The sequence below is a fragment of the Sorex araneus genome, chromosome 8 (genome assembly GCF_027595985.1).
Source record: "Sorex araneus isolate mSorAra2 chromosome 8, mSorAra2.pri, whole genome shotgun sequence".
Classification (NCBI taxonomy): Eukaryota; Metazoa; Chordata; class Mammalia; order Eulipotyphla; family Soricidae; genus Sorex; species Sorex araneus.
The window spans coordinates 18,647,260-18,662,360 of NC_073309.1; the positions used below are offsets into that span (position 1 = coordinate 18,647,260).

At 41.8% G+C, this 15,101-nt stretch overlaps 1 protein-coding gene and 1 pseudogene across 6 annotated transcripts in view; both read left to right on the plus strand.

Moving 5' to 3' along the window:
* CDH8 (cadherin 8) overlaps positions 1 to 15,101 on the plus strand; it is a 429,237-nt gene that overhangs the window by 77,039 nt on the left and 337,097 nt on the right. The window lies entirely within an intron of this gene.
* Positions 8,610 to 15,101, plus strand: part of LOC105942792 (SAP domain-containing ribonucleoprotein-like) — a 47,209-nt pseudogene continuing 40,717 nt past the window's right edge.

The window sequence follows — 15,101 nt, forward strand, 5'->3', positions numbered from 1 at the left end:
GACTCCACCTGGATGTCCACATCAACACATTAAACTCAAATTATCTTGGTGCAATTAAAACTGTATGGACTATGGACTTGCATAAAAGTCCAGCATCCTAAACTTAATAAATGGGTGACTGTTTAGAAAGTAGTATTAGCACCAAGTTTAATACATATTATTTTATAATGATATATAATATACAATTCTGCAATACAGAGATTATTATGTAATTTAGAAATATTATAATGAACCTTTAGGAAATGTTTTGAAAAATCAGAGATACTATGTATAAAATCCTGAGCAGAAGACTTAATACTAGAATGTTGAAGGAAATTTTTATTGTAGTTAATGAGGACTTCAAACCCAGAGAATGCCCCCCTTTTTTTTTATCCTTTTCTCATCTACACATCAATCCCAGGGAAGCACCTTAGTTGGAGGTTGTGAATCATATAATTATTTTGGGATCAGAAGAGTAACTGCATAATCTTGTTCTCATATCAAAGATCAGAGACATTTTCTTACAATAGATTTATATTCATACTATTGAGATTTTAGTATACAGTAATGGCATGCAAAAATATATATAAATTATATTTCACTAGCGGTAAAGTTTAAGGCATGCTGGAGTGACAGCACAGCAGGTAGGGCATTTGCCTTGCATGTGGCCGACCCATGTTTGATTCCTCCGTAGAGCCCTGCAAGCTACCGAGAGTATATCCCGCCCGCACGGCAAAGCCTGACAAGCTACCTGTGGCATATTTGGTACGCCAAAAACAGTAACAAGTCTCACAATGGAGATGTTACTGGTGCCTGGTCGAGCAAATCGATGAGCAATGGGATAACAGTGATACAGTGATACAGTACAGAGTTAATCTCTTATATCATAGATAATCTTTTTATATGAGTGAATATACTGGATTGCATGTGCACATATATTCATACATACAATTGACTCAATGACATTTGTAGAATGATTGTGCTTTGGAGTTGAGAGAGACATCAAGTGGATGAGATCTTCAGATACAGTGTAGACATTCTTTCAGGACCTACCAAACCAAGACATGCAGTTTCTTTTTTTTAATTTTTTTTTTTTTTGGCTTTTTGGGTCACACCGGCAATGCACAGGGCTTACTCCTTGCTCTGCACTCAGGAATTACCCTTGCCGGTGCTCAGGGGACCATATGGGATGCTGGGAATTGAACCCGGGTAGGCTGCATGCAAGGCAAACACCCTACCCGCTGTGCTATTGCTCCAGCCCCGACACGCAGTTTCTATACCAAAGTATTCCCTTCCTCCAATAATACTGATATTAACTAAGGCCTAGGCAACTTGAACAAAGACACAGAGCTAGTATCAGACTTGGGATTTAAGCTGATAATTTAAGCTGATAGGGGAATCCCCAGTCTATGAGCTTGATTCTTCTGACTCACAATTTATGTTACCGTACCACATTTATGTTGCACAATTTATGCTATCTTAACCACAGCACATAGTTGCAAATCCATCTTAGCATTTCAGGGTTTCCAGGGAGGATTTCAAGTTACTTAGGAATCCATTCAGTGATGGCCCCGTCACTGGAGTTCCGTTTCTGGATCGAGTGTCTGGGCTTGCGTCTGGCTATATTCCTGACGTTCCGAGAATGCTCATATTCCGTGGGGGTGCCAGTTCTCCCTTCACATCATTTACTCTGCCAATAGGCCATCAGTTTAGGCTGATTCATCTGTATCGTTGCTGTGCCTTTCAAAGAAAAGGAAATAACATGGGTATCACATCACCACGCAATCATCCTTACTCATCCTTGCTGAAATAACCTGAATATCTAACTCCTAAAGAACTGCCTGAAAAGGTGTTTTTTTTTTCTGCTCCCTATTATAGAATTCCAAACCCTCTGTCAGCGCTGCTCAAGAATCTTGGACTCTTGGCATTTGGCTGTGGTCTTGTGCCAAGAGGAGTCAATTTGCCTTCCAGGGATGTGGGGAACAGGCTTCACCCCGTGTAGAGGCAGTGGGGCACTTTGGTGAGCTGAGGGGCCCGCACCCTGTCAGGCATCACACCGCCTTCTCGAGCAGCACTAGAGGAAATGAACTAAATGATAGCTGACGCCTGTGATGGGCCAGCTCCCTCCTGCCGCTCAGAATGGGAACGTGAGTGAAAGCTGTGGGGGCCTGGGCCAACCCTGACAGAAACAGGTTTTTAACAGCGTGAATTTATGAATGCAGTCAATGCAAATGAGAGTTGATTATGCTCAGAGTCTAAAAACGATGCCTCATTTATTAAATTAAGCTGCAGAAATTCTATTCAGATAATGTTAAATGGTAGTTTTTTGACTCTCCAAAACTAGGCTGCTCTTTCGGTGATTCTGTTGATTTGATAGCGTTATTTCACACTCAGCTTCAAAGGGGAGAGAGGGGGCCAGCGTGATCATTCAACAGGCTGCCGCGCCTGCTTGTCGTGAGGAGAGCTGGCTTCAGTGCCAGGTGTCTGAATACCAAGTCGGGAGCAGTAGCAGTCCCTGAGGTTTGCAAGGTGTGACTCCCAAACCAAAACCCAAAATGTAAACAAACAAACAAACAAAAGTGCAGAAGATTGAAGGGAGAATAAACATCTAGGGATTGGGGAGAAAGTGGAGCTAGGAAAAAACTAGGTTTGCCTGACAGTATGCTCTTTTCTTGACTTTGGCCTCAGTCTTGAACATCTTTGACATGGGCACAATGACACAAGTTGTCATGGAGGCAGATGAGCGTATAAAAAAAAGGGAGAACAAAACATGTATCTCAAGACATTTAGCTTAGTCCAATGTAAATGAAAGGAGGCGAAGTTCAGATCTTTTCTGGACCATAGGCAAGAATTCCTGCTATCTTAACTCCTTTTCTTTTAAACCTCAGGAGTCTGCATAAAAAGTATTTTTTAAGTTCCTTATAATATATCTAGTTAAGGAACCACAGGCTCTTAAGTCACGGTCCCTATTTAAATCAGCTGTGCTGTGATGTGAGTCATCCAAATATTTTAACCCCAGCATGAGATTTCTCACTGGGTTACTAATGATCATCAACATATTGGTAGGGAATGTGGTGGCATTAGAAAAAGAGAAATAAAGTTCATCTACTAACTGAAGGCAGTGGGACATGAGACTTTTTGGAAGAGCTCCCTCTCCCAAGCTATAGTGAAGCCAGGCCAGAGATTTCAGACAAACAAAAACTATTGTTCTTGTCCCAGAGGACTAGAGCAATAGCACTGCCGTAGGGCTTACACGTGGCCAACCCGAGTTGGCCGCCCCTCTCGGAGAGCCCGGCAAGCTACCAAGAGTATCTCGCCTGCACGGCAGAGCCTGGCAAGCTCCCCGTGGTGTATTTGATATGCCAAAAACAGTAACAACAAGTCTCAAAAAGGAGATGTTACTGGTGCCCACTCAAGAAAATCGCTGAGCAACGGGGTGACAGTGACAGTGACTTGTCCCAAAGCCCAAAGACAAGAACATTTGTTCTTAGTTTACCCTTCCCCTAAAAGCTTAACCTTTACTTTGTTTGCACGTTGTAAGTGTGAAGTTGAGGTCTTGAGGAGAGAGGCTTGTATTGTTCCTCATGATACCCCCTAGTCTGGTACCCATCACTCCTAAAATTTCGCCTTCTTGTTCTCTAGTTCTCAATATTGTGGCCATTTATACAAGATGAGAGAGTCTGGCATCTCCCAACCTGGAGACTTGGTGCACTAAAGCTCTGTCTCACCCCATCACTCTGTCTCTCTACTGGTTGGTCGTTGAGGAGCAATGAAAAGCAACCCTTGGGGGTTACAGTATGTTTTAGGCTATGATTTTTATTGTATCCCTCTTAGACTCAGTTTCCTCCCCTGTAAAGTGAACATGCTCACACGTTTGTGCATGAATGCCTTGATTGAGAAATGAGATAATACATCAAGGGTTCTAACAGAGAATGCCATTCTTCCTCTGCCTACACCCTGACAGTTAATAACTGCTCACTGTTTATTTCTGCATTGGGGAACACAATTGATTTGATTGATTTAATGTAATGGTTTGATTCAATGTATTCTTTAGTGCTCTTATTTGGACACAGACTTTATGATGATAAGTTTATTATATAGTTGATTGTCTAGCTATAAATATCCCATGTTTCTCAATAACCATGCTCCCTTTTTTTTAAATGCCAAATTATTTCAGCATACACGTTTGTGTGGTCTCCAATTACTCCCACCTCTTGACTCGATGAAAGTATCATAATAAAAGTATGAACTAGGCAACTCTTTGATGTTGGTCATGGTAAACTTTCATGTATTTTTTTTTGGTGGGGGGCCGGGGTGGACACTGGAGGTGCTCAGGGCTTCTTCTGGTGTTCAGGGCTTACTTCCGGTGGGGTTCAGAGAACTCTATGTGGTAATGGGGATAGAACTAGGAGTCAGCTGTGTGCAAGGCTAATTTCCTACCTGTTATACTAATTGCTCCAGCACCAATGATAACATTTTTATTGAAGAGGTTCAGTCTAAGAGGGTTCTTCGTGAAAAACATCCAGTGAGCATGTGTTGTAATTGATAATTCCTCCTGACTTTTGCAAACATGGTTTTCCATCCAAAGAAGCCAATTTCCCAACCTTTTAATAGTGTCACATTTGTGATTAAGGCACAAGGTGTTCCCAGAACAATTAGCTGTTAGGCTTCAGGTGTAAACAGAAGGATAATTCACAAATATGCATTCTCCATACATGTTATGCTAAAGAGCGGCAGCAAATGAAAAGAATTAACATGCATTATGGCCCATTTTCATGAAAGTGCCCGCTTGCAAATGAATCTACCTGGTTGGAAATGTGCAGTCACAGTGCTCCCCAAAGTACACTAATGTCCCCCTCTCTCCTTGTCAGCATGTTTTATCAGAAAGGCAATGGGCTCTGAGATGATCTTGTGTCTAAATTTGTTTTTATTTTCACTTTTGTTCTCTTGCTTTTCTTTTTCGTAGAATTAAATTGGTTTGGTAGCAGGAGGAAGTTTCCATAGTGAGGTATCTACTTTCCAGGAGCTCATTTTAGAGTTTTCTTTTGTGTGTGTCCTTGTTGTTGTTGTTGGCTAGGTTTCTGAGAAGCATGGCTTATTGAAAAAAATCTAAGGTTAGCTAACTACTGAGCTTAGCATACGTCTGCTATTATGAACTGTGGGAGTGATTTTGCTGGGGACATTTAATAAAGGTGTATGGAGCAACGGTGCTTTGCTCAGCCGTGCTGAGATTGGGGGGAGCTCAGTAACTTCCACAGTGAAATGATTTCAACTTTTTATGGAAGGTAGCTTGGTTTCCATCCTGCCTCCCCTGATGAGGATACGGGCACATAAACATTTTAAGAATGGAAAGTAGGTTGAGAAGGAATCAAACAGGTCACTGGCAGAAAATAGCAATTGAATCTGGGTGGTCTCTTTGGATGGTCACAAAAAAACCACTATTGACTTTCACTTTGACCTTGATGCCCACCTAAGGGAATTTGTTGTTTCTGTTACTCTGATCACTTTTGTCCTCAACCCCAAAATCACAGAATAAATGACAGAGGGGAGGGGAGGGGAGCACATCATTCATGCAGAATAGCATACAGCAAAGGCTGTAGAAGTGTGAAAGAACTAGCTGTGTAAGGGGTCAGAGAGATGGGATGGGGGTGGAGACACTTCTATGAAGCTGACCTTGGTTCAATCCTTGGCACTGTATATGGTCTCCTAAGCAAACTCAGGACTACAGAAGTAAACCCTGATCACCTTTGAATGTGACCCTCAAAAAGAAAAAAAATGGAGAAAAAAAACCGCAAACAAAAACTAGCTATGTATGAGGAGCTGAAAAATATCTATGGTAAAGGAAAAATGATGCAGGGTCACTTAAGGAGTACAGAGGATTTAAATTTGTTTTGTTTTGAATGTACTTAGGCCTTACTGCTAGCTCTGTAATCAGGCATCACTGAGGGTGGGTTTGGGGAACCATATGGAGTGCCAGGGATCAAACCCAGCTCAGCTATATGCAAGGCGAGTCCACTGCCTGCTGCACTCCTTGGACACTTGGTTTATTGTTTTACACCATAAAGCCATTGGAGGAATTCAAACCAAATCGTGTGTGTGTGTTTGTGTGTGTTGTGTGTCTGTGTACACATACATATGTGTGTATCACTTCTCACATGTATCACTTGTCATCCCATTGATCTTCAATTTGCTTGAGCAGGCTCCAGTAATGTCTCTATTTGTCCCTGTCACATGCTAGTGTAGCCCAATGATATCTGCTCGCTCCAGGAACAGGAAGAGCCTCGAAGCACTCATTCAGGGTTCTGACAAAGAAGTCTGACCATCTCGTTGGTGGGCAGCCACGCAGTCTTTTGACGTTCTGTGGAATCCCATCGGTAACAGCTCTAGTCCAGTGGTCATCTCTGACTCATTACATGTCTGGCCCATCTGATGTGTGCATATGTAAGATAAATAAATCCATCTTCCATAGAGCAGGATGTAGTATACAGGAAAGGAAACACCATAATGAGGCATCTGAAAAGTCCATTCTTAACTCAGGAGAAAACCCTGATGATGGTTTACAGAGAGGGATGAGGTAGATGATGGACTGACTCACTGTGTATTGGGAGGTAGATTGAAGTACAGAGGCCATAGATTGATATGCCCGAGGCCACATACATTTTGACTGGGACAATAGCCACATATCTTTTTCTCCTGGGTTCACTGTAAATAGGTGAGATTTGAAGGACTTTCTAGAGAGAATGGCTCTAGGGTTTAATTGTGATGCTTTTGGCTTACACTTCCACAGTAGATATAAGCAAGGCACAAAGAGTGTAAGCTAACTTAAAGATAGATAGCTTTAAGTATTCATTTAGATCTGATTTGTTTAGAAGATTCTCAATTAAAGTAAAAACAACAGGAAATCAATCAATATTACTGCCTCATTGGTACCTCCAATGTTAATATTTGCACAGGAAATTGGAAAAGACTTTAGAAATTGGGTGGTTTATTATTTTCTAGATTATTTCCTTTTCCTTTGTCTTTGAATCACAATGGAGAAGAAAGTCTGTTTACTATTAGTCCGTGGAGTTCTAAGAAACAGAGATGAATACCTCCTCAGGCTCTAGGCTTCTTTCTTACTTGGAGTCTTTGGAAGAGCTGGACTCTAGACAGAACTTAAAAACATCGCTTTATTTTCATTGAATTTATTTTTTTTATTGCATATCTTTCTGGACTGTGATATAAGGTTTCTGTTATAGTATGATAGAAAGTTTCCTTTTAAAATAAATTTGAGTAAAATGTCGACTTGGCAGCAGAAGTAAAAATTTCCTTGTGAATAGAATAAGTAGAATATAATAGTGCATTTTAGCTGCCTGGTGGCAGTGAAGCCTTCAAGGGTTCTGATGGTATTGAGGAGACAGGCAGAGGTGGGTACTGAAGACCAAAGTCCTCTATCTTCCACTCCCCTATACTTTAGTATCTGAGGTCCTGAATATAATCAAGAAGATTTATTTTATTTTATTTTATTTTATTTTTCAGGTCACACCTGGTGATGTGCAGGGGTTTCTCCTGGCTTTGCACTCAGAAATTACCCCTGGCGGTGGTTGGGGGACCATATAGGGTGTTGGGAATCAAACCTGGGTTGGCCGGGTGCAAAGCAAACGCCCTACCTGAGGTGCGATCACTCCAGCCCTGATTATTTTTAAATTAAAAAAAAATTAAATAAGAACATTAAATTAGAAATGCTTTTCTTTTATTCTTTTAAAACTCTTTTGGAAATTAATTAAAGAATCATGATTTATAAAATTATTAATAGATGAGTCAATCGGTGAGCAACAGGACGACAGTGAGTGACAGAGTCTGAGGCATATAATATTCCACCACCAGTCCCACCATCAGTGTTAACTTCCCTCCATGGATATTCTCACTATCCTTCCACCCCAGCTCTGTCCTTCCTCCTGCCACCCGGATAGGCACATTTCAAAATTCTATGAATTTGTGTCCAGTGACTATGATTACAGTGCTGTTGAGTGTGTGTTTTGGATATACAGCAATACCACCCTTTTGCATCACTGTCTCTGACCCCTGTTTCCCCATTGCTTCTCTTTCCCACCTTGCTTACTCTTTTAACCTTCAGGAACAAACCTCATGGTGGGAGTAGGGGTTGGGAGAGAAGAATTAACTTAAATGTTTATGAAAAGGAAAGAAAAAGTAGGTTAAATGTGCTCTCTTTATCCTAGGGAACCGGTGTATGCTCATTAACTATGCCACAGGGATGGAGATGCATTGTGCTAACTGAGTTCTAAAATCTGTCCGATGCAAAAAGGTCAGAAGATGCTGCCTCAGTGTGCTTTTTTCCCTCCCATTTCTTTAATGAAAAGAAATGCAATGTACACATTAGCAGGAAGGTGTATAGACAATGTCTGGGCAAAGGCACAGGGGGAATTTCTCAGTGATTGCCTCAGGCAGGGTTGGGAGGTTGACATTCAGAAAGGCTTAAGTTTATTTTTACAAATTTTATACCAGTGTTTCGTTTTTTGTCCTGTTAGGCCCTATACTCCGCTCACGAAAATAGAAGAAATAGCACACATTCGGGGTTTGAAGCAAGAGAGTCAAGTACCAATTTCGTGTCAAAGCCCATTAAATCCAACATGATTAGAAGCAGCGCGGTAGACCAGCAGACCGAGACTAACTGGGCTGGAGGCAGATGGGCTCCCCCCACCCCCACCAACCCCGCGGGTCTGCGGGGATCAGGTGTCGGGAGGAGGAGATGCAGAGTGAGTGGGGGCACCGTCTACACTAGGCTCCTTCTTCCACAGAAGGATCAAGGCCGAGTCCACACAGGTGGAGTCAGGCTTAATTCGCATTTGTTTCTTCCCCACATTTAATGATAACAGTCATGATGTGAGTCTTCTCAGCTAGGCACTGTTCTAGGTCACGTGGTACAGCCTCGCCTCACTCACCTAACACGCCACGTGCTCGAAGGAAAATATGCTAAATTGAAATGGAAGAGAATGATTGCAGGTGATTACACAATATCACTCTGTTCAGTATTGGTGTGAGGGAAAAATTTATTCCAGACTATGGACACTGCATAGATTGTCTTTGTATATAATGGTTTTCTTCTACATTTTGAAGATTTACAGGTTATTAGGTTTGTTGGTGTGTCTAATTTTTCCCCATCTATGAATGGAGCCATAGCACAGCAGGTAGGGTGTTTGCCTTGCATGCGGCCAACCCGGGTTCGATTTCTTCGTCTTTCTCTGAGAGTCTGGCAAGCTACTGAGAGTATTCCGCCCACACGACAGAGATTGGCAAGCTACCTGTGCCAAATTTGATATGCCAAAAACAGTAACAACAAATCTCACAATGAAGACATTACTGGTGCCTGTTCAAGCAAATCGATGAACAATGGGATGAAAGTGCTACAGTGCTATGAATGTGTGCATATGTGTACTTGTGTGCAAATGTGTGTGAGAGAGACAGATAGATGTGTAAACACAGAAAGACAGAAGTGTACAAACACAGGTGCTTTGCCTGCCCAGGATTGGTTCTTGTATTGAACCTTGAGCTTCCAAAAGAGACTTGCGGACTGTATTAAAATAAAGAAAGAAAGAAAGGAAAGAAAGAAAGAAAGAAAGAAAGAAAGAAAGAAAGAAAGAAAGAAAGAAAGAAAGAAAGAAAGAAAGAAAGAAAGAAAGAAAGAAAGGAAAGAAAGAAAGAAAGAAAGAAAGAAAGAAAGAAAGAAAGAAAGAAAGAAAGAAAGATCCGGGTGATGGCCAGAGATGAATGCAACTTTAAGAGACATGAAATATTCACTGGCACATTTACTGTGTATTTCTACTGTGTTCCCTGAATTAAGATTTCCTATTTTAAAGGGTCTGAGCATCTTGGTAGTGGGAAATGAGATCAGATTTGGAGCAATTTTAAGGACTGGTAAGGAATCGTTACCAAAATGTGAATTTGGTACAGGGTTTGTGCACAACAGACACAGCTATGAGTCACCCAACTCTGTGTCTTTTTAGAGATTTTTGATGTACAGTTGGTTTTGTATCAATAATTACTTCATTTTTCACTTTCTCTTTTCTTCTAAATAAATTTCATTTGTTTGCATTCCCCCCCCAAAAAAAAGACTTGCGTGACTGAACTAGAATAAATGGGTTGGGGAATGAATGAATGAATATAGATAATTGTTGAATAATAATTATTTATTTAGAAGTACACTGATATCACTATGAATTGGAAGATGCCTTAGGATGTTTGCCTGGGTTTCAATAAATTTGCCTAGGAGAAATGTGTTTTCATTAAACTTTGGCCGTTAGCCAATTTTTAGAATCACAGGAGTGATGTTAAGTAAAGACTTCCAGTATACACACTATGTCAGTCCTCCACATTAGGGTAGGCTAAAAGATAAAGTGGCATACAGGTCGGGGTTCCCTCTGCAGAGATAAACTCACAGAATGGTTTGAATGAGGGGTTGAGATTATTCTTATCTTGATTGGAGAGAAGGTACAGTGATCTCAGGAAAAACGAGTGAATGGGGTGGCATGCTCATGGCGAGAAAAAGAGACAGAAGAAAGAAGGCAGAGGAAATAGTAGGGGTGAACTTCATCTGCCATGGAAAGGTATTTGACTGGCAAACGTGTAATGGAAATTTGCTGCCCCAAGAGATTTTGAGTGGAAAATAATATGGTCCCTTTCCTGCTCTTGAAGAGATGGTTTTGTCTTTCTTTCAGGGGAATGAACTGCAGGAAGGTGGGGGGGGGAGTAGAATCTGAGAGCTCATTTGGGATGCTACTCTGATTTTCTTAGAACTTTCATCTTAGAAGTTGAAGCAATGCAAGTCCTCAGAGAATGGTAGATCAGGCAAAGAGGAAGGTGAATGAGTGAGGTGAATGATCTTACAGCCATCCGAGAGAGATCTGACATTGGTTCACAAAAGTCTGAAGCGCATCACTCAGTTTGACTCTAAGGATGTAGCCAGTCAAGGCTGTGATTGAGGAGCGCTGAAAGGAAAGGCAAGGAGGGAGGGTGGAGACATGGAGACAGACTAAGTGTAAAAAGATGGAGCACTCTAAAATAACCCAAATTTGCCCATGGGGCTGGAGAGATTGTAAGTGGGTAAGGCACTTGTCTTGCATGTGGCTGACCTGGGTTGGACCTCGGCACCCTGAACCCTGCCAGGACTAATCGCTAAGCACACAGCCAGGACTAAGTACTGAGCACCACCTAAAGACAACAAAAAACAGAACCGGAAATCCACCCATTCCTTTGGGCTTTTATATTTATTTTCACGTTAGTGCATTTTACAGCATTGGGTTATAGAGTCAATCTGCCAGAGAAGGCATCAATAAATATTTATTGATTTCTCCAGTATGCTAGGTGCTGCTCTGAAGACAGGAAGCAAAACCCAAGGTACTATGATGTCATCAGAACCCAGATTTTTAGAGATGGGGCTGGTTTCTGGTGCGTATGTATATGTGTGTGTTTGTGTGTGTGTGGGGGGGGGCAGGGGTATACAGCTCTCTGTTGACCAGAAGGACCATGTGCCTGGTCACTGCTGCCATCACTATTGTGACATCCTTATTATTTCCCCTTCTATATTGTTTCTCTCTTTCTTTCCCTTCATTGATGCCATTGTCACAATGGCCTGAGGGTCGCACATGCTTGCTTTGGCACTCCCACACATGGTTTTGCTGCTTGCACACTAGTTGCAATGCTGCACACTTATTTGTGGGGGAATGGACTCATTTTGTCATAACGCTTGTTCACACTTGCTTTGTCCCGTTCACTGCAGAAGGTCACACTCCTAGACATACTGCTCACGTTTTCTAGTCTCAATCCTAACACCTAGCTTAGCACCAAAAATCACACACTCTATTGTGGCACTTGGGGTCCTGGAGAGCAGATCCACAGGAACTACAGTTGGCAGTGCTGATTGGGAAGGATATTGAACTATTGACCTCTTACTTGCAAAGCAAGAGTTTTCCCCTGAGTCACTTCTCATCCCTTCTATCCTGGAAGTTTAAGTTGGGGGTGCAAGAAAGTTAGTGCCACACCCAGCAGTGTTCAGGGGTTATTTCTGGAGGAGTTCAGGGAATCTTGCATGGTGCCAGAAATTGATCCGAGATTGGCCATATGTAAAGAAAGCACCTTAACCCCTCTACTTTCTTTCCAGCCAGGAAATTCTGGATTTGTATGAATGAAATTTGAAGGGACAAAGGAACAGGCACATTAGCATTAGAAATGTGAATGGAAGAAAAATAGTGTGTATCTAAGTACCTAGTATGTCAGCCCATCATTCTGACTCTTTTTCTCTTCCATTCTTATTTCCTGCTGGGCATCAGGAACTAGAGCCAGGATTATGGTTCAGTGACCAGTAATGACTCAGCCCCCTGCTTTTCCAGTGGGAGCTATGCCGCTAGGTAGAGGTTCTTTTCAGATGGAGCAGAGGTACAGGGTCTGAAAGAAGGATCTCAGGGACAAGTAGAAAAGAGACAGGTCTTCATTTGAAAGGACAAGCTATGTGTAAAGGGGAGATTCTGTGATGGGTGTCTGTCAGTATGGCTTTGTGGAGGAAATGAGTGAGGGCTGCAAAGAGATGGAGCTGGCACTCGAGAGAAGGCTCAGCTTTGAAAGGGTCATCGGTGTCACAGGTCCTATGAGAGAAACAAATGATCTCTGGACAACCACGCCCATGTGAAGGCCTTTGGCAGAGTGAGAGCTGCTATCATAGAGTCTTAGATGATGGTTGTGCAAATCTTTTCATGTGCTTGGCCTTCTTTCAGAAGGTTGTTTGGAAGCTGAACTATTAATCCCTTTTCTGGTGAAAGAAACAGAGGTTCGGACTGGACCGAGAGCACAGCAGGTAGGGCATTTGCCTTGCATGCAGCCAACCCGGGGTTTGATTCCCGACATCCCATATTGTCCCCCAAGCACCAGCAGGAATAATTCCTGAGTGCATGAGTCAGGAGTAACCTTTGTGCAATACTGGGTATGACCCAAAAAGCAAAAAAAGAAAAAAAGAAAAGAAAACCAGAGGTTGGACCTCTGACTTCTAGAGGGATTGGGAGATAGAGAAACTATGACTCACACTCAGTGTTTTGATTCCAATGCTGTATGTTCTTCTTCTGCATCACTTGTTGTTGTCGTTGTTGCTTGCTTTTTTTCATCCTCTAGAATGGCATGCAAACAACCAGAGAATGAAAAAGACTTTGACGAATTAACAAAGTTTGACCTAAATGATAAGGATGGTAGAATTTTATTGTGCCACTCTTGTGGATGAATGTGACAATATTGCTCTCTTATTTTGATAGAGCTTGGCTTTGTTTAGCTTCTCCTCCACATAGTTCTACACTCACGGAGATAAATTCAACTTTCAAGTAGGTCAAAGAGCTCTCAGAACTTCAGACCCGAGGACAGGTGCCTTTCACAGAAGAGCACTTCCAAGCACTCTTATTTAGATCATTCTCTGGGGGCACCTGAGTCCTCACCAGCCCGGGGAATATGGGGAATATTCCGTTTTCTGAAAACTGGCTTTGTTTCCCTTTCCTGAGTGCTTTAATCATCTTTGCTTTCTTACCTCAGGTTCCTTTTCCTCTTCTTCCCCAGATGAAGGCTTCTTTTTTTCCCCTTTCTTTTCTGGGGGTGGGGAGTGTGGGGAGTGACATCCTGTGGTGCTCAGTGGCTACACCCGGCTAGGATGCTCAGGGATCACTCCTGGTGATTCTCAGTAGGTTGTGTGGTGCTGGGTATTGTACCTGGGGCTCATACATCCAAAGCATGTTTTCCAACCCGTTGAGCTACCTCTCCGAGGTGAGGTTCTGAGGATAGAAACTATTTTATTACTGTGTTCTATGTTCAGTCTCCAGAACAACCTATAGTAATATTCTTACTGTACACTTATATTCTTGTTTGTGTCACCATCAATTAATTGCCCAAGTAGGTTTAGCCTCCTAGGAGAACAGGTAAAGTTAATAACAACAACAGCAAGACTGAATGACTCCTCTAAGGCAAACACTGTTCCAGTATAAAGTTCCAGGTATAAAAAGGTGAAGGGAAAGATTTGATAAAGATATTGAGAAGCAAAGAGGGGACATTCAAACCGTAACTGGAAGTCTAAGAAGCCAATGACATAAACAGTCATAAAGAGCATATTTTCTGTGTTGAGGAAATGCCTTGTCCAAAGGATATGAATTGCATGCAGATTTGCCATATTTAGAAAGCTTTTGTGGCTGGAACAAAGTAAATGAATGTGCTTGTATATGCAGGTGTTTATTTTTTCATATACCTGTATACAGTTCTGCACACCTAACTTGGTTCTTTTATTTCTCTCCTTTCTTGAACCTGAGCTGAATGGCTACTTAAATAGTTTGCAGTTTCTTGAAGTCACATTAGCTGGAGTAAAAAAAAAAATTTTCTACAGAAACGGTGAACCTTACAGATAGGAAGGGTTTCCAGTGTGTTCCTTTTAAACTACACTTAGCTTCGGCTTGTGGCTCTAAAATCGACATTCTTTCTGGCTTCCTTGAAGGGAACAATCAGATAGACTGTAGGTGGTCTTGCTTAGACATTTGAAGCTTTATTCTTAGACAAATAATGCCAAGATATGCTTTGAAACCTGAGAGCGGGCAGTACCTTTCAAGGTGTGTGTGTGTGTGTGTGTGTGTGTGTCTGTGTCTGTGTGTGTGTGTGTATGTGTGTGTGTGTAAAGGGGAGGAGAAAGGACTATTAACTTTGATCTCTTGAGTCTCTGATTGTGTAATTAAGAATCAATTGTCCAAAACCTAATTTTGAATATATAACCACTTCTACTAACTTGCTTCTGCTGAAATAATTTGCCAAGCAATATTACATTAACACCTAATCTACTCTGAAAATCAGTTAGAAATACTAAATTACCTAGGTACACCTAATGTTTTCAGTGGGGCATCCACATTGTATTAAACACATGGGCTGACTGCTTCACACTTATTAGCTTAAGCACTTTCCTAAGTATGTGAATCGTTCTGACCACCAAGAGGATGCAAGTGGATTGAGACAATGTGAGTAATCAGGTAACATTCAGGTTTAAGAAGCTTCCTGAAGGTCCTTCTGGCAGGCTGGAACTTCTGCCTCACATACTTTAAGATTATCTCTGTGGG